Below are 18,695 nucleotides of genomic sequence, written 5' to 3'. Positions count from 1 at the left end.
CCCAGGTCCCCTGACTCAGAACTTCTGCGGACAGAGGTCAAGAAAGTGCATTTTAACAGCCCTCCAATAATCCTTACGACTACCACCATCAGCACTGTGTCCATTTTGGCTGCTCATTAGAATCTCCTGCAGTGCTTGTCCAGGCTGTACCCCAGAACAATTAAATCAGGCTCATTTTGGGGACACCCAGGCAATGGCATTTTTTAGAAGTCCCTCAGTTCATTCCAATGTGCATTTGAAGTCGAGAACTTCTGGTCAGCAGCAGCATCCTCTTGACAGCAAGTGTTTGAACATTTACCCCAGGTTACTTTACATCAGAGCTTCTCAAATTTGGCTGCAAATCAGATTCCCCTGGGAAGCATTTTACTTTTTATTTTTTAAGATGAAATTCAGTTATCTTGGGTGTATACCTAGGAATGAAATTGCTGGGTCATATAAAAACTCCACATTTAACATTTTTGGAAATGCCAAGCTGTTTTCCAAAGCATCTGCACCATTTTACATCCCCATCAACAGTGTATGAGGGTTCTGAGTTCTCCACGTCGTCACCAACACTTCTTTTCTTTTTTTTTTTTTAATATATCCATTGTGGGGGCACAAAATATACTACAAAATGTGGCACTTTGACATACAAATTAAGAAGCTGGCTTAATGTCTCTCTGACCTTCCCCTACCTCTCCTGTCTTTCCCAAAGCACAGGATGAGGCTATTCTCTGAAATTTCCTTAACTACCTAGAAACTGGGCCTGCTAAAGAGAAACACAATTGCCTTTGATCCTTTCACTAAAATTACATTAACCGGAGAAGATTAAAATTCATGTCACAGAGGAAGAGACTGATAATTAAACACCACACCTACAGTCCAGACCAACTTTGCTCCAAACTATTGTTTGTTCCCCAGAACCTTCAATTTACAAAGAGAATCCTTCCCAAGCTAATTTCTGTCTCCAAGGTCCAGTCATCTCTCCTAAAATCATTTGCCCCTACACCCCCTGTCTCCCCTTACCCTATGTAAAAGGGTATGAAAGCATCTGGACCTCAGTGGGTTTTTGGGTAATTATTCTCCTGCGATTCCCCCATGCTTAGGCACATCAAGCAAATTTGTATGCCTTTTTTCCTGTTAATCCATCTACTGTCAATTCACTTCAACAGCCTTAGACTCAAATCTTCAGAGGGAAAGTTTGAAATTCTCCCACACCATCCTATTAGGTGTGAAGTGTATCTCTCAGCTTTGATTTGCATTTCCTTAATGATATTTAATATCTTTTTCTGTACTTATGGGCCACTTGTAAATCTTCCTTGGGAAAATATCCATTCAAATATTTTGCCTATTTTTAATTGGGTTATTTGTCTTTTTATTTTTGAGCTGTAAGAGCCTGGAGGGCTATTAAAGTCATTCATACTTGGGCTTCAAAACAGTTCAATTAAATCAGAACACTGGAGTGGGCCTGGGATCAGTACTTTTTTAAATTCCCCTGATCTGTAGTCAGGGTTGGAAATCACTGGTTTATGCCATCTGGCCATGCAGGAACAGAGATGCCACGTAAGAGCCCACATCATTTATAGCTCACCCGATCACCATCAGGCCTGTCTGGGCCTGTTCCTCATCATACATTAAGTGCCTTTTTTGTGCCAACCACAGTGTTAAAGTGAGGAGAGGTGGAAGTCAAGAGCAAATGGAGATAAATAAGATGCAGCTACTGTGTATAAGAGCCTTCAGCCTCATAGAGAAGATGGGCCCCGCACAAATCATTACAACACAAAGTGCTCCAATGGATACATGTGCAGAGTGTCAAAGGGCTTCAAGAAAGAGAAAAGCAACTCATTCCTTCCTGAGTGCATCAGTATCACTGAAGGTGGGTTGATGGTCACCCGGGCCTCTGCTCTAAGGACAGTCCCCTAGCAGCAGACAGAGTTAGCACCCGTGGGAGCTTGTTAGAAATGTAGAGTCCCAGGCCCCACCCCAGACTTACTGAATCAGAATCAAGTTTAACTAGGTCCCCAGGTGATTCATGTGTACATTAAAGTTTGAAATGCACTCACCTCAAGTGATGTCAATTAAGAAGCATCCAGAACGTCTGCCCACCTAAAACAAAATAAAAGCTACTGCAATTAGCTCATTAAATTGTTCCGTAAGATAACTGACTTCCTCTCTGTATCCCACATATTAAATACCTCTTAGTCATATATATCTTAGCAGGAATTTACCAGAATGGTTTCACCTATGCCATTCTCTTTCTGAAGCTTCTCTGCCAGCCAAGTTACTAAGGAACAGGAGTTGGAACCAGATTGAGGCAATATTGGCACTTGGGACACAAGCACAGTTGAAATTGAAGTATAGCAGCAACAGAGAAAGCAGAAAACAGCTCAGTGATTTCCTTCAAAGCCAGTCCTTACTTTACAATTTTATAGCCGATTTGTAGAGGCAAGTGTCTTGCCCAGCATCACACAATAAATTGCTGGCCTACAATAGCTGGTTTAAAATTTGGGTGAAATGACCCATTTGACTCTATTCAACACATTAGATCATACCTGATCTTGATCCTTCAACAGGCTAAATCACAACCTATCCCCTGACTGTGGGGCTTTCCAAGGTTGAATGATCCATGCCCCAGTCTCATATTGGGTTACATCTAATTCCCAAGTATCTTCCTACATAAAAGGTCCCACGTCTTCCCAGAGGTGATTCAGCCCAGTGTTTTGTGAGCTTTGCTGCTGGAGAAATCTTTTCATTTAACTTAAATGCCATATGCCACAATGGGAGATGAGAATTCTTAGGGGCAACTGATTTCCTTGTGCCAGATTTCCATGCTGAAATGCCAAATGAGATCCTCCTGCTCTCAGCCCCTCAGTCTCACAGACCAAGACCCCAAATGAGACCCCAGGTGTAATGCTCACTGAGGGGTGAAGAGATGTGTAAATATACAGTATGGCTGGTTCTGTTAAAGCCTTAATTCAAAATCCCTTTGGACCACTGCCAAAAGCCCTTCCGAGCTCCAAATCCTAAGACTTAAGCCTAACTCTTTTCTTCTCTTCCTCCTCACTGACTGGGCATTAACAAAGAGCCAGGAACTTCAGAATTTGTCCATTCAAGTATCAAGTGCCTACTCGCTTCAGCCTCTGCAGTGTCCAGGCCAGGCCCCCTCCTTATCTCCCTACACAGCCCTCAGCTGTGGTCCCAGGAGCACGCCAGGAGGTACAAACACAGCTGCAGCTTCCCTCCTTCAACACTCAGAATCTTACACATGGGCTCTCCTTACTCATTTTTAACCACTTTATTGAGATAGCATTAACATACCATACAATTTGCCCATTTAAGAGTACAAGTCAGCAGTAGTTAGTATGTTCACAGAGTTGTACAACCATCAGTACAATCCATTTCAGAACATTTTTATCACACCAAAAAGAAACCCTGTACCATTTAGCAGTCACTCCCTTATGTCCCTCACCCAGCCCTAGCCCCAGTCCCTCAACCAAAGGAAACCACTAATCGACTTTCTGTCTCTATAGATTTGCCTATTCTGGACATTTCTGTTGTTGGGGCTCAGAAAACAATATCCAAAAATGCAGGCCTCAGATGCAAAAGTTTTTCACTGACCTTATCCTGCCCTCCTGTCTCTGGCCTCTCATTCTCTCCCCTAGGCTAGCCATAGAAACTAGACTCCCTCTTCCCCAAGGAGGGTCATAGAAACCAGAACTGCTTTCCCCAAAGCCAGCCATAAAACCTGAAGATATCATATTACTCTAACTTTCTCCCTGCCTGCTGTGTAAAAACTGCTCATAAAGAATTATCTCAGCCGGGTGCCGTGGCTCATGCCTGTAATCCCGGCACTTTGGGAGGCCGAGGTGGGTGGATCACGAGGTCAGGAGATCGAGACCATCATGGCTAACATGGGGAAACCCCATTTCTACTAAAAATACAAAAAATTAACCAGGCGTGGTGGTGGGTGCCTGTAGTCCCAGCTACTCGGGAGGCTGAGGCAGGAGAATGGTGTGAACCCAGGAGGCGGAGCTTGCAGTGAGCCGAGACGGTGCCACTGCACTGCAGCCTCGTCAACAGGAGTGAGACTCTGTCTCAAAAAAAAAAAAAAAAAAAAAAAAAAAAAAAGAATTATCTCACCTACCTAAATGAATGATGGTGGACATTTAGGTTGATTCCATTTATTTGCTATTGTGAATACTGCTGCAATGAACATACATGTAGAATTATATTTTCAAGGTTCATCCACATCAGAACGTAAATCCAATGTTACTCCATTGTATTGATAGGCCATATTTTGCTTAACCTTTCTTCAGTTGATGGACATTTGGGTTGTTTCCACCGTTTGGCTATTATGAATAATGGTACTATGAACATTCATGTACAAGTTTTTGTGTAGACATATATTTTCAATTACTTCGGGTATTTACTTAGGAGTAGAATTGTTGGGTCATATGATAACTATTTAACTTTTAAAGGAACTGCCAAAGTGTTATCCAAAAGGACTGCATCAATTTACATTCCCACCAGCAGTGTATGCGCATTCCAACTTCTTCACATCCTTGTCCACACTTGTTATTATCTGTACATCTTATTATGCTCATCCTAGTGAGTACAAAGTGGTTTTAACTTACATTTTCCTGATAACTAATAATTTTGTGTGTATTTACATGGGCTTATTGGCCATTTGTATATTTTCTTTGGAGAAATGTGTATTCATGTCCTTTGCTGATTTATAATTGGATTAGTTGGGGGGTTTTTTGAGGTTCTTTATTTGGGATATAAGCCTTTTATCAAATATATGATTTGCAAATATTTTCTCCCATTCTCTAGGTTGTCTTTTCACTTTCTTGATATGTCTTTTGATGCACAAAAATTTTAATTTTGATAAAGTATAATTTATCTATTTTTCTTTCATTACTCATGCTTTTGTTGTTATATCTAAGCATCCATTGCTAAATCCAAGGTCATTAACAGTCATTCCTATGTTTTTTTCTAAGAATTTTATAGTTTTACTGCTTATATTTAGGTCATTGATCCATTTTAAATTAATTTTTGTATAGTATCAGATAAGATCCAACTTTATTCATTTGCATGTAAATATTCAGTTGTCCCAGCACCATTGTTGAAGAGATTATTATTTCCCACACTGAATGGTCTTAGCACCCTTGTTGCACACCAACTGACCAGAAATGTATGTGTTTATTTCTGAAGTCTATATTCCACTGATCTATACGTCTATACTTCTGACAGTACCCCACTATTTTGATCACTATTTTAAAACTTTGTAGTAAGTTTTAAAATCAGTAAGTGTTAGTCCTTCGATTTTATTCTTCCTTTTTAAGATTGTTTTGGCTACTCAGGACCCCTTGTAATTCCATATAAATGTTAGAATCTGCTTCTCAATTTTCACAAAGAAGCCAGCTGAGGTTTTGATAGAAATTGCATTGAATCTGTAGAAGAGTTAGGGGATTATTGCCATCTTAACAATGTCAATACATTTTTCAGTTCCAGAATTTCTGCTTGGTTCCTATGATGATTTCTATCTCTTCCTCGATATTTTCTATTTGTTCACACATCATTCTTTTGGTTTGCTTTAGCTCTTTGCGTGTATTTAAGACTTTTGATTTATAGTCTTTGTCTAGTAAGTTCAATGTCTGTGCTTCCTCAGCAACAGTTTGTGTTAATTTCTTCTGTAAATGAACCATACTTCCTTGTTTCTTTACATGCTTCATACCTTTTTGTTTAAAACAGGATCTTTAACTCTGGAAATCAGATTCTTCCCCCTACTCAGGATTTATTTTCATTGCTTGCTATGGGTTGTATCTATTCATTTGCTTAGTGACTTTTCTAAACTATCTTTGTAAAGCCTATATTCTTTGTCATATGTGATCTCTGAGGTCTCTGTTCCTTTAGCTTGTAATCAGCTAGTGTCTTGACAGAGATTCCCTTGAACACCAGAAGCCAAAAATAGAAAAGAAAAGTGGGGGAAAAAAACTCTCCTAGTCGTTGCAATGGGGCTCTGCATTGGGATCCTCCTTCAATGCTTAGCCATGTCATTTACAACGCTGCCTTAGCCTTCACTTCCTGCTGGTTCCAAGTCTAAAGACCAGTCAGAGCTGAAAGATAAGGTCGTCTCAGATCTTTTGTGAGCATTTATCCTGTCCTGGACATGCAGGTGGCTTTCTAAATTCACAGTGGACACAGTTCAATGCCCTCATTTCCCAATAAAACTCTCTCCCAACTTTTCCTCCCAGTTTTTGGTGATCAGTTGTTTACCTTAATTGTAATCTTTTGGCCCAGGCAGTAGAGGATTGTTCATTTTTTCAGCAATGTTTTCCAGGAATTCCCTGCATATAGATGCTCCTTCACAATGAATAAGTTCTGAGTTAGGTGAAACAAAGACAAGAGCTTTGCATTAGTCCTTTAGGTAGCCCACAGACAGGTTAGAACAGACAAACACAATTCTTTGAGAATAAGACTTGCTCTTCTCCTTCCAGAACCAGGGACCAAGATCCACACTTGGAATGCAGGCTGCAGTCTTCAGGAGGACTGCTGCCTTGCTGAGGAGGGCGGTGAGACAAGGGTAAGTAAGAATATGGCAAAGCTCTTCTACCATTTTTAAGTTGTTTTTTTTTTTTAAATTTATTTATTCATTGTTTGGTTGCTGTAAACCAGTGACTGTTTTCAGAGTTTTTATAATATTAATACTGACAGTTTTTGCTGCAGTTTTCCATGTTTCTGGAGGGACAGGCCCTTGGAGCTACCTACTCTTCCACTTTTGCTGATGAACCTTACTTATTTTAAACTATAAAATATTCCCATCCTCCTCATTCTATGCACTGTGTTGTTTCCTCCTGACACGGGTTTGAGTGACTTCTGTGGTTTTGCCTGTTGCTAGAATCCTATCTGAACAATGCCTACCATATCACTTGAGCTCTAAAAATAAAATGCTTTTTGCTTCCCAAAAGAACCAGGTAAAACAGGAATCCTGTTGATGACCCTAAGACTTGGAATAGAAATAAATTAGTGCAAGGAGAGAAGTCAGCAAGGTTCATTCTCTTGGACCATTTACATTTACTACACTTCACTTTTGTTGTTTTAATTAATTACTCCTTACCTTTCCTAAGGGAATTTGGAGACCATTTATTAAATCATTGTTAGAGCGTTTACCTGTTATACATACATGAGAGCCAAAATTCCAGAACAAAATAAAAGAAATTACCATCACATGGATAACACATTATCATTCAGATATTACATCCACAGTCAGATGTTCACAACTGTCCCACCTTCCCTGTGGTGACCAGACCCGATGCGCCAGCGTCTTCCCCTGGCCTTCATGTACCATGAAGTGTCACTCCTCAGCAGTGTCAGCCAATTCTGCCTTCATGGAGTTTGGGCAAAGCCACCAGGAGTTGCTGAGAAATTATGTACACATCTTCAGGCTGGGATGATCCAAGGCCTGTAACATCCTGCAGAAAGTTCAAGCTCATTCTCCAAGCACCAGCTGAGTATTCTTGCAGAGTCTTTTATTTATGGAATAATTTGCACATCTTTAGAGCTCAGGTGAATCTTGTTATACCAGTTAATACCATAATAACACTTCCTGATTTTGCACAGATTAGGACCAGTGACTCCTTAGTGACTCTAGGCTGGTTTAGTCCTGGCTCAGGGAACATTACATTGATCTTTTGTCTTTCTTTTCCTCTAATGGTAATTAGGATTCTGATAAGCGCATTCCAGCAGGTGCAGGCTCTTGCTTGGTCTTCCTTGCCAGTCACCTCCAGTCATCTTTGTCCATTTCTGTACCTCTCTTTTATTCTCACACACCCATACTTATCTGTGTACAAACTTTTAGCTTATCTTTTCTCACTGTTAAAACTGGTTTGAGTACGGTAAAGATTTGTACCATACCATGGACTGAATTCTTGGTAGACTACTAACTCCTTGATGGAAAAGTGTCTGAATTACTATATAAAATTACAGTTTTAAAAATATTCAGTTGGACTTATATTCAGCCGAAATGCTATGGACTTCAGCCTTAATGAAGTACACTGATGATGACAGACAGAGAAGAGAATGGAGTGGAGAGGTCCTTGCTTATTTATCATGATGTTCAAAGCCGGAGTGCACTTCCTTGAAGATGGTCTCCATGTAATCCAAACCTTCTCCAGAGTAAAGCATATAGATAGGGATGTCATCTGATTTCCTGGACTGTTCGAATTCTGAGGGGAAGCAGGAGGTATAATCTGGGAGGAAGCCACCCACAGCAGGTAGCAATGACTGGAAACAAGAGCCAGGTCCCCACTGCACAACAGGGGAGTGTGGCCAGAGGGCGGATGGGCAGGGTGCAGCCGTTTAGCCAATGGGGTCAGCACCCCCCATCAGGAGCCCAGCTCTGGGCAGAGCATAGTAGCAGCTACAGTGAGTAAGGCCAGGAGGCAGAACAGGAGCTCTCCAACAAACCTCTTGGCAATTGTTTACACAGGGACCAAGGGAAAACTTCCCTATCACCCTCTGAAAGTTAGCTGGAAATCACTGACAAAAGGCAGATTGATATAAGAAAAGGCATACAAATTTATTGGATCACAGTTTTACGTGATGCAGGAGCCTTCAGAATAAAGACCCAAAGATACAGGGGAAACTGTTCATTTCTATACTTAGATTCAATAAAGCACAGACAGCCTTGTAGAAATATGATTGGACAAAAAGGGTAGGATTAATGCTAATAGAATGAATGGGGAGCTCATGCCTGTAATCCCAGCACTTTGGGAGGCCAAGGCAGGTGGATCACCTGAGGTCAGGAGTTCGAGACTAGCCTGGCCAACGTGGCAAAACCCCATCTCTACTAAAAATACAAAAATTAGCCGGGTGCGGTGGCAGGCACCTGTAATCCCAGCTACTTGGGAGGCCTAGACAGGAGAATCGCTTGAACCTAGGAGGCGGAGGTTGCAGTGAGCCGAGATGGCACCATTGCACTCCAGCCTGGGCGACAGAGCGAGACTTGTCTCAAAAATAATAATAATTAAAAATTAAAAAGGAATGAATGGGGAAACCCAGCAAGGCCTGTCTGGATTCTTCTTGGCGTCTCTGTGCAGCATGTCTTCCTTCTGGGTTGAGCAGGACCCTCTCTGGAATGGCGGTGTTATGACCCAAAGATGCAGCAGAAACTGTTCATTTTTATGCTTAGATTCAACCAAGTATGAACAGCCATGTAGAAATATGATTGGACAAGGTAGGTCAGTTGATTCCTTTATGGCCAGTTCTTACACAGACAGGCAAAGGGGAAATTCGAGTAGTATATGATATCTTTAGGTTTCATGCCTGGCTTTGGGGGAAAGGGGTTCTGGTTTCTATGACCCACCTTAGGGAAGAGGGAGTCTAGTTTCCATGGCTAACCTCGGGGGAGAATGAGAGGCCAGAGACAGGAGGGCAGGAGGGCAGACAGAGCTGATTCTGAGACCTTCATTTTGGGGTCTTGTTTTCTGGGACCCTCGGATGTGGCTTGTGGCCTGACCATATGGGAAACAGTGGCAGTACCTGGAGAACCAGAACTCAGCATACCACCCTTCTGGCAACGCCGTTTACAAGGCCACCTCTCAGGGTCCAAACTACTCGTGCTTGTAAGGGATTCTCTGATGGGCGGGTTGAGGTAGGAAAGATGATATCTCCTGATAATCTCAGGTAAGCACAGAGCAGCTCTGGTCTGTCTTACAAGGCAGGAGGAGCATTACAAGACCTAGCAGACTCTGCTAAGTGAAGAGTGCATGCCAGATGCTGTCCTGCCCCTTCCCCCACCCCCAGCCTCTCCCCTCTCAGTAAGCAAATGTTGAAGAAGTATTTTAAATATGGGTCTGAATGCAATACAATTCATTATCCTGCCTCACTCTATATTCAGTACAACACAGTGATTAAAAACAACAGTTTTGGAGTCAGAGGACCTGGGCTCAAATCCTAACCACCACTTACATTTGCTAAGCCTTGGCGTTTCAGCCTCTCCAAGACTCCGTTTCCCATTTGAAATAAAGGAAAGAAAAACTGGCCTCACACCAGTACACTGAGGATTAAATGTGATAGGACTGAAAAGGGCCTGGCTTCATGCTGGACCCTCCATGACTTCCAGAACCTTCTGAGCTTACCTGATAGCTGGAGCGTGTCCAGGACTCAGTTCATAGATTCCTTCTCCTTGCACCTCCTGTTCCCGTAGCTGCTCCTCTTTCCAGGTGGCGTCCCTTCCCATCACAGGAGGAAATTCTGCTGGTAAAACATCTCCAATCCCCAGAGAGCCAGTTGGGCAAGTTTGGAAATCTTGGCAACTGCCAATCTCCCACCAGCCTGATGCATGAGAGAGATTATTTCTTCACTGTCCATTTTCTTATGAGAAAGTGTTGAAATGGATGCTTTCCCAAAGAAAGCATGCGGCCCCCACCTCATAACAGATGAATATCCAAATTTCTTCCCCAAGGCAGGTCATAGAAACCAGAAACCCTTTCCCCCAAAGCCAGGCATGAAACCTAAAGATATCATATACTACTCGAATTTCCCCTATGCCTGTCTGTGTGAGAGCTGGCCATGAAGGACTCATCTGACCTACCTTGTCTAATCATATTTCTACCTGAGAGGAGAGAGAGACTCACTAGAGGAGTCATCAGAAAGGCAAATTCTTGCAGTGCTTGTAAGGGAAGGATACAGCTCAGGCTTTAGTATCCATGAACCCAAGTTTTAATCCAAGTTTTTTCACTAAGATGCCTAGTACCTGCCACTTACCTCCTTGAACTCAGCGTTCTCCTCTGCCAAGGACAAATACCTACCACATAGATTATTGTAAAGGTGAAATGAGGGAACATAGGTGAAAGGACTTTATAATACAATTAATGTATTCATCATTATTTTACAATTAAATTTATAAAAAATATATATAAGTATCTCTGCTGTATAAAGTGAAGCTCACTGACATGAGGAAGCCCAAGACTGTTTGTTTTAAAACTTTTTTAGAGACAGGGTCTTGCTATGTTGCTCAGGCTGGTCTTGAACTGCTGGGTTCATGCTATACTTCTGCCTCAGCCTCCCAAGTAGCTGGGAGGGTAGTCATGAGCCACCACGCTTGGCCAGCCCAAGTCTTTTTTGAAGGCACTATTCTAACTTAAAAAAGGGGGGGCACCTACCCTTGGGACAGAATAAGACAAGATTTATGTCAAGATGGAAGACGCAATGTTGGTTAATGTCTGTGGCAAAGGAGTAATTAGGAAACACATCTGTTAGATCTTGTTCGCCCACCCCTTGGTTCTGTTCACTCTGGGTTTCATCAACATCCACAGGTGAATAAAAATGTTTGAATACCATAACGTTCAATTTGATCGTACCTCTGGTACAATTTCCTCTGACTTCTCATCTCCCACCTCTGCCCCCATTGAACAGGAATTAAGAAAAGCTACAAAGTCGTCTTGTCTACCTTCCTCATCAGGGCTCCCCTCCAATGCTGTGATCCCCTATTCCCAGTGGGTGAGCCTCTGTTCAGCTTCCCTTGGCCCTATACAAAAAGTCTCCGTCTTTCCCTCTCTCTCCTCATTGTGTCATCCAGGTCCCTGCCACGCTGAGAAGGCGGAAGCCTGCCAGGTGCTTTCTGCCCCTCCCACTGTCAGGTGGATTCGCTCAGTGATGTGCAGTGTGAGAGGGAAAGCCCCTTGGGCTAAGGCAAGTGACTTGGACTCTACACCATCTGGGGCCACTGACAAACTGCCTCTCTGTTTTTCCCATCTCTCATACCTGAGCCTCCCGGGCTGCCTGAAGATTGATAGTTACAATCTTTTAAGTCCTTGCATTATTTGCAAACTGATTAGGAAATAATCATCTGTCAGGTTGGATTCCCCAGAAACACTATCTGAGATGGAGATTTGCATGCAGAAGTTTACTGGGGTGAGTTCTCAGGACAAACACCTGGTTGGTGTGACCCACCTCCCCTAGCCCCTCCCCACTAACCAGGTGTTTGTCTTTGTGAACTTCTTACAGATGATACTAAAAGCAACATCTCTAAAAGAACAAATGGATAAATTATATTTCATCAAAATGTAAAACTTCCACTCTTTAAAAGACACTAATGTGAGAATGAAATGACAAATAACGAACGGGGAGAAAGCATTTCCAAAGCATATGTCTGATAAAGAACTTATGTCCAGAACTTATATCCATTACATAAAGAATGCCCAACACTCAATAAGAAAGCAAACAACCTCCTTCAAAATGGACAAAAGATTTGAACTGATACTTCACCAAAGAAAATATGTCAATGGCAAATAAATACATTAAAATATACTCAGCATCATTAGTCATTAGGTAAATGCAAGTTAAAACACAATGAGGTACCATGATATATCTGTTAGCATGACTAAAATTGAAAAGACCGACGATATCAAATGTTGGAGAGAATATAGGACAACTGGAATTCTCATACATTGTTGGTGGCAATGTAATATGGTACAACCACTTTGGAAAACAGTTTGGCAGTTTATTTAAAAGTTAAACATATACATTCCATATGATCCAGCTATCCTACTCCCAAAAGAAATGAAAGTTCATGTCCATACAAGGATTCATATGCAAATGTTCATAGTAGCATTATTCATAATAACTCAAAACTGGAAACGACTTAAAGTTCATCAACAAGTAAATGGATAAACAAAATGTTATTTATCTATACGGTGGAATACTGCTTAGCAATAAAATGGAATAGATGACTGATCCATGCAAAGACGTGGATGAATCTCAAAATAATTATGCTGAGTACAAGAAGGCAGACACAAAAGAGAACATACTGTAGATACACTCCACTTATACAAAATTCTAGAAAATGCAACTAATCTACAAGGACAAAAAGCAGATCAGGGACAACCTGGGGAGAGGGCAGTGGGAAGAATTACAAAGGGGCACAAGAAAACTTCTGGTGGTGGTGTGTTCACAATCTCGATGTGGTAATGCTTTCAGTTTCATGATGATTTCCTGTACCAAAATGTCAAATTATATGATTTACCTGTGTGCAGTTTATTGTGTGCCTGTTATAACTCAATAAAAACCTGTGAGAAGAAGAAGGAGAAGGAGAAGAGGAGGAGGAGGGGAGAAGGAGAAAGAAGCAGGGAGAAGGGGAAGGAAAGAGGGAGTCTACCTTGAAGGAGAGAGAGGCAGCATGGCCAGGCCTGATGGCTCATGCCCCTAATCCCAGCACTTTGGGAGGCCAAGGTGGGTGGATTGCTTGAGCCCAGGAGTTTGAGACCAACCTGAGCAACATGGCAAAACCCCATCTCTACAAAAAATTCAAAATGTAGCCAGGCATAGTGGAGTACACCTGTAGTCCCAGCTATTTGGGAGGCTGAAGGGGGAGGACTGCTTGAGCCCAGGAGGTCGAGGCTGCAGTGAGCAGTGATGGCACCACCACACTCCAGCCTGGGCCACACAGTGATACCCTGTCTCCAAAAAAAGTAAAAAAGAGAGAGAGAGAGGCAGCAGCCAGGGAAACAAACCCCAGGGTTGTGAAGCCACATTTCCTAGGACCTCTTTTTGGCTGATATATATTCTTCAAAAAGAATCCTATATGGAATTTGGGGCAGCCTAAGCAGAAGGAAGAAGCTCTGTGTATCTAACAGAGGATACAGGATGAATAGTAAGACTGACATCTCTGGCAGGAAAATGAAAATGAATTATTGAGGTCATGATGGAGTGCTCTCCCTCACAATAAATAGTTGAGGCTTTGACTTCAAAACAAGCCCACTGAAGTTGCCTTGGGATAATAACCAGGGCAGAAGTAAAGATAATGTCATTTTAGCTTCTCCATTCCAGTGAGATAACCCTGCCTCTATTCCTGGCCTCAGCCCTTTCTCATATGGCATCTGTCCATTGCCTCTGGCCATGAGCAATTCTTGTGAGTCCAAAACCATTTGCCTCTGGTGAAGGTATTAAACCACATAGCGTGCAGACTCGTCTGGACTGAGATAATTAGCAAATGGCCCAGATAACTCTGCTCCCTGCTGCCCCAGCTGGCCTCTGGGCCTAGCCCTCACCTGCTGAGACCTGTCCTAGCTTCCAGAGTCTTCTTGCAGCCCTTTCCCTCTGCACACACACACGCACCGGTATGATTTAAGGAAAGTCAAGGTTAAATGGTATGGATAACCACAGAGGTTTAGGAAAACAAATGACTTGAGCCCTGATTTATATTTGTTTGATTCTTATTCCTTTTATTTACATATTAGTCTTTTTTAGGAGAGGCCACCCCCAATCTGTAGATAACCCACTGTTACAAAAGAGGGCACCAACACCTCTCTTCACCTCTCTATGGCAACCGTTGCTGCCATGGAAACCACTGGGCATACACGGGGAGGGACAAATACTGGTGTTTATTGAAAGGCTCTGTAAGTTCAGCAGGGAAGAAATGAAATCAACTGTGAAAATCAGGAATATTTTAGGGGCCTCGATTAGAAGAAAGATTCCCAAGCAGATCTAGCCTATGTGTAAGGTGGCTGCCCTGCTCCACTGTTTCCCTATCCCAACAGGAACCTTTCCTTTTATTTCTTGGTTTTTGTTTGTTTGTTTGTTTCTGAGTTTGCTTGCTAGGGAGAGGAAAATTTCCTTTTGATTTGATCTACTGCCTCCATGCAAATCAAAGATTAATTTGGATTAACAAACGTCTTCTTTAAACAATGCAGACAACTCTGGACCAGGTAAAGGTCTACTAGCCACTGACAATGTGCATGACTTCAGTTCAGTTACAAGCTCCCAACAGATTCCTTGTGGAAGTCAGCTACACAGAATACCAGAGAGCTGGGGCTAAGGGGGTAGGAAGTCAAATGCATTTGGAAAATGGAGCACTTGAGGGATATGAGGGGGGGAAATACTTGGAGCTACATGACAATATGTCACAGGGGCCAGGAAAGGGGGCACCAGGGGACCAGGGCGGACAGAAAAGAAATATGGATCTGATGGTCAGCAACAGAGGAACGGCTGACAAAAGGGTAATTGTCCACCTGCTGGATGGACATTTCTGTGGCCTTTTTTTTTTTTTTTTTTTTTTGAGATAGAGATTTGCTCTTGTTGCCCAGGCTGGAGTGTAGTGCCGTGATCTAGGCTCACTGCAACTTCTGCCTTCTGGGTTCAAGTGATTCTCCTGCGTCAGCCTCCCAAGTAGCTGGGATTACAGGTGCCCACCATCACACCTGGCTAACTTTTTGTATTTTTAGTATAGACAGGGTTTCACCGCATTGGCCAGGCTGGTCTCAAACTCCTGACCTCAGGTGATCCACCCACCTCAGCCTCCCAAAGTGCTGGGATTACAGGTGTGAGCCACCACACCTGGCCCTAAGGAGGACATTTTATTAGCATTTTAGTTTATTTAATATTCATTGTTCTATTTAAATTTTCTTATTCTAATTGTGACATTTTATATTGTTTCAGTTTTTATACAGGTTTTGAATTTATATTTCATAATATCTATTAGCATGATGACTTTCACATTTATACCCTTTATTCAGATGGAATTCATTTTTGTTTTGGGGGGGTTGATGGTTTTAACTTTTACTTTAATTTCAGGGGTACGTATGCAGGTTTGTTATGTAGTTAAATGGTGTGTCCCAGGAGTTTGCTGTACAGATTATTTCGTCACTCAGGTAATAAGCATAGTACCCAATAGGTATTTTGGAATTCATCTTTGTTGCGTGTTAAAATAGGAATCTAATTTTGTTTCTCTTTATCAAATGAGCCTACTTTCTCATCATCCATCCATTCCTTTCCCAAAGATTAATAGGCCCCTTTTATCATACATAAAATTTCCGCGTATATGTGGAAAGGATTTTATTTTATTCTATTCTATTTTATTTTATTTTGAGATGGAGTCTCACTCAGTTGCCTAGGCTGGAGTGCAGTGGCGTGATCTCAGCTCACTGCAAACTCCATCTCCCAGGTTCAAGTGATTCTTCTGCCTCAGCCTCCAGCGTAGCTGGGACTACAGGCACGTGCCACCACGCCCAGCTAATTTTTGTATTTTTGGTAGAGACGTGGTTTCACCATATTGGCCAGGCTGGTCTCGCACTCCTGACCTCGTGATTCTCCCATCTCAGCCTCCCAAAGTGCTGAGATTACGGGGGTGAGCCACCGCGCTCAGCCAGGATTTTATTTTTATTTTATCTTTGTCTCACACTGTCCTCTTATCAATTCAAATGTTTACGAAACACAAATACTTTTTTTACCATGTACCTTTAACATTCACAACAACCCTGAGCAGTATTGTCTCTGTTTCTTAAATGAGCAGATAGAGACTCAGAAAGGCTGTATTTAGCCTAAAGCTCACATAATGCTGGATGACACACCAAGAATTCTGATTCCAAACTAACTGCTCTTTTCCCAGATTACCTCCTGCCTGTTTAAGCACCTAGTTTCTTATATCTAATTTCATCTATTTATTTAAATATTCATTGAATACCCATGATGTTCCAGACACTATTCTAGCTTCTAAGATAATGGCAGAAAACAAGCCAGATAAAAATCTGTGCCATCAGAGAGCTTACATGGCAGAGGGCTGAGGGTAGCTCTGAACACAGAGGTGACACCTGAGAAATACCATATTTGATGACAAAGACTGTTCTAGTACCTACTTTGTATCCATCCTTCCAAGGGGTCTGGGGCTTCAGCTTGTTTGGAGAGTCAAAGGAAGTCCTGTGGAAGTTCCCCTGACTCTAATTAGTAACTGAACCCCCAAGCCAAACAAGGCACTTGAAGTCAACCAGGCTATGACTCTTCCTTTGGGAAATTTCAACAATTTTCTTTAGTATGCCAGAGACACCATTTTCTGCTTTCCTCTGACATCTGAACCAAGTTAAGAACTTACCTCTTATTGTCTAACCCAACTCCCTACAGCTATTATCAAGCCTAGTTTCAGAATGTCCTGGTAGAGATGGATAGTGGAGTTTCCACCATCACTAAAGCCCTTTATAAAGAGCTTCCTTGTCATTTAGAAATGTTTTCACACTTAAGACCAGAAATAAAGTCAAACTGATATAATGCATTATACTTCATAGTCATAGATCAATTTAAGATTACTAAAAATTGACTACAGGATTTAATCATTTAAAGGGTACTCTGGTCTATCTCGCTGGCTTTAGCAGAGAAAAATTAATTCCTGATAAACGGATGGCAAGATCCAATTTCCCTTTTAATAAATAGTAATTGGTAGGGGGAAAGGGGAAATAGAGACGGAATTGTTAAAAGATACAAAATTACAGCTAGTGGCTCACACCGGTAATCCCGACAGTTTGGAAGGCTGAGGTAGGTGGATCACTTGAGGTCAGGAGTTCAAGACCAGCCTGTCCAACATGGTGAAACCTTGTCTCTACTAAAAATACAAAAATTAGCTGGGTGTGGTGGTGCATGCCTGTAATCCCAGCTACTTGGGAGGCTGAGGCAGGAGAATCACTTGAACCCAGGAGGCGGAGGTTGCAGTGGGCCAAGATCGTGCCACTGCATTCCAGCCTGGGCTACACAGCAAGACTCCATCTCAAAAAAAAAACAAAAAAAACCAAACAAAACAAACAAGATTACAGCTAGACAGGAGGAATAAATTCTAGTGTCCTATACCACTGAAGGGTAAAACTAGAGTTAATAAAATATGGTTTCAAGTAACTAGAAGGAGGATATTGAATGTTCCCAACACAAAGAAATGATACATGTTTGAAAGGATGGGTATGCTAATTATTCCAACATGATCACTATACCTTGTATGTATCGAAACATCACTATTTTCCCCACAAATATGTACAATTATTATATGTCAATTTTAAATAAATAGTAATTGGATCTTCAGCATGGCCCATGGGCACCCTAAATAAAGACTGTATTTCCCAGCCTGTCATGTGACCATGGATTTATTTCTGGCCAAAAGAATGTAGGCAACTTCTCAGTCATGTCTTTAAGAGGAGACTGTTCATCCCTTCCCCTTTCTGGCTTTCCATTGGCTGGTAGGGGACCCCTGGGCTGTGGGAATGCGAGGAATACTCCATGAATGGCACAGTGAAAAACTAAGAACCTGCAGCCCTCTTGGCCTGTAGAATAGAACCTTACTACCAGCTGGGACTTTAACCAATAGAGAAATCAGCTTCCCTCTGGTCTAAGTCACTGATATCTAGTTCCAATTCAACCAAACCTAATAATCTCACTAATGCTCCCCAGTGTCCAGCCATGCTCCCTGTTCTTCCTAACATCCACCTTCAGGCCTTCAAGCTGCTACAATTGAAATAATTTTTCTTCTCGTCTTCAGTGAAATGATGTTCTTGTTCTGGTTCTTTAGTGAATTGCTGTCCACTTCTGCTAACGATGAGTGTCAAATAAAGAATATGCCTTATATTAGAGTAACTTTTTGTCAGACTCTAGGTTGGGGCAGCTATATTCTTTCAAACTTTAAGAATTGGCCAGGCATGGTGGCTCACACCTATAATCCCAGAACTTTCAGAGACTGAGGCAGGCGGATCACTTGAGGCCTGGAGTTTGAACCCAGCCTGACCAGCCTGGCCAACATGGCGAAACCACATCTCTACTAAAAATACAAAAATTAGCTGGACATGGTGACGCATCTCTGTAATCCCAGCTACTCAGGAGGCTGAGGTGGGAGGACCACCTGAGCCCAGGAGGCAGAGGTTGTAGTGAGCCAAGATTGCCACTGCACTCCAGCCTGGGTGACA

The sequence above is a fragment of the Pan troglodytes genome, chromosome 17, assembly GCF_028858775.2.
Source record: "Pan troglodytes isolate AG18354 chromosome 17, NHGRI_mPanTro3-v2.0_pri, whole genome shotgun sequence".
NCBI classification, from domain to species: Eukaryota; Metazoa; Chordata; class Mammalia; order Primates; family Hominidae; genus Pan; species Pan troglodytes.
Note: the sequence above shows the minus strand (reverse complement) of the source record.